Genomic DNA, 2,189 nt, shown 5'->3' with positions numbered 1-2,189 from the left:
ATAGTAGCATTATTCATAATAGTTAAAAAAAAAAAGGAAACAATCTAAATGTCCATGAATAAGCAAAATGTGGTATATCTTCACAACGGTATATTTGACAATAAAAAGGATGAAGAAATGATATATGCTACGACATGAATATATCTTGAAAATATCATGCTAAGTGAAAGAAATCAGAGATAAAAGATCACATATTGTGTGATTCTGTTTATAGAAAATGTCCAGAATGAGCAAATCCATAGAGACAGAAAGTATATTAGTGATTTCCAAGGGCTAGGGGGAAGGGGGAAATGGGGAGTCACTGCTAAACGGCACAGGGGCCATTTTGGGCATGATAAAAATGTTCAAAAATTGGGTACTAGACAGAAGGAGATTTGACTTTGAGTGTTGCACACACAATGCAATATACAGATAATGTATTATAGAACTGCATACTTGAAACCTATATAATTTTATCAACCAATGTCGCCTCAATAAATTTAATTTAAAAATTAGATGGTACTAATGGTTGTACAACTCTACATATATTCTGAAAACCACTGAATTTCACACTTTAAAGGGGCAAATTTTATGTGAATCATATCTCAGTAAAACTATTCTTAAAGTTTTTAAAAAAATCATGAAGATTGTGGGGCCACAGGGGAGTGCGCTCTGGAGAACATGGCCACCGTGGACCCTGCCCAGATACCCAAAGCGGACATTCACTCCCATAGCGTCTTCAAGTATGGGCTGATTGGAGTCCACCAGCATTGTTCTCCAGGCCTCCTGCTGTGGAGAGCAAGGAGATTGGTGTGGCTACAAGTGGACCAAACACCACGCTGACATCTATGACAAAGTATCTGGTCAGATGCAGAAGAAGGGTTATGACTGCAAGTGTCTGGGAGAGGGGGCATATCTCCCACCAGAGCCAGGACAAGAAGATCCGTGTACAACTACTCCATGGAATACAGTGGAGCCCAGCACTCTGTCTCCCCACAAGAAGCTCGAAGCCAGGTACCTGGACTATGAGGTCACCTGGGTGATGAGGCCCACCTGCGGCCTGCTGCCTCCAGCTGCCCATTTGGAATCTCGCCCTTGAAGCCCCCTCCTGAGGGCCTGGGCTGTACCTCCTCGCTCCATGCTACCCTGGGCCAGGCCTGGGAGACAGACACCAGCCTGGCACCAGTGCCCAAGTTTATCTTGGGAATTAAAAGCATTGTCACTCCTGCTGGTCCCTGCGGGGAAAAATAATGAAGATTGTAATGTGAATGCCACAGATCAGAATAGCATTATAAAGTTAAATAGTGAACAGGGCTCTAGTGAAAATGAGAGTATGATTCTTGATGTTATTGGATACACATCTGAAAATATGATTGCTTTGCACAAGTAGTCAAAAAATAATAGTGCAAATTGTAAAAGGGATGATGAGTATCTGAAAATTGGATTGAACTGGGCTAGCAATGTATTTATCTCTATTTCTCAGTGTATTGTTTATTATGAATGTGTTTGCATATGAGCATAAAGCCACCCGTGATTTTTTATTATTTTCAAACAAAACAATAACCTCTCTAGTAAAGAAGTGATATTCTTTCTAGAATAAGAACAAAAACAATACTTTCCAAATTGATGAATTTTGTTTCTAAAGGCAGACACAGAAATTATCTAAACTATAGCAACATCATTGAAATCTAAATTTCTTCAGCAAAACAATGATATCAATCACTCTATTGCCGAAAATGTGTAAGTTCAATTGAAAAGCTAATGGCATATTTTATGTTTGAAGAGAAAGCAAACAAAAGTCCGTAATCTGGTGACATTCTAGGTTGTGGCAAAAATCCAACAGCATACAATGTGAAAGAACAATTATTACCCTGTGTGCATCCTGGAAGATATTTCCCTTTACACAGGAAGGAAATGGCTGATATACTTGGTACAAATCAACCCTTGGCATGTGTGTGCTACTTGCTTGAGGGGAAAATGCTCTAAGATATTTTATTCTATTTATCATTGCTATGGAAAAGGAGATTTTTGTGAGAAAATATACATTGGAGTCAGTACCGATGGAAACGTGGCCATGTGTTTAGCAAAGAAGGGTGTTAACTACAGGAATAAAAGATTGCTCCTGAATGTCAATCCACACACTGCTTCATTTACAGAGAACAATTAGCAGACAATATGCACTCTGACTTTGAATCAGGAAAAAAGGAAAG

General features: G+C 39.2%; 1 pseudogene; it reads left to right on the top strand.

Annotated features, from left to right (window-relative positions):
• Window positions 1-660: 660 nt before the first annotated feature.
• On the top strand, window positions 661-1,078 carry LOC102882026 (annotated as a pseudogene).
• The last annotated feature ends 1,111 nt before the right edge of the window (window positions 1,079-2,189 follow it).

This window comes from Pteropus alecto, unplaced genomic scaffold, assembly GCF_000325575.1.
Source record: "Pteropus alecto unplaced genomic scaffold, ASM32557v1 scaffold98, whole genome shotgun sequence".
NCBI classification, from domain to species: Eukaryota; Metazoa; Chordata; class Mammalia; order Chiroptera; family Pteropodidae; genus Pteropus; species Pteropus alecto.
Note: the sequence above shows the minus strand (reverse complement) of the source record. Positions and strands in the feature narration are given on the sequence as shown.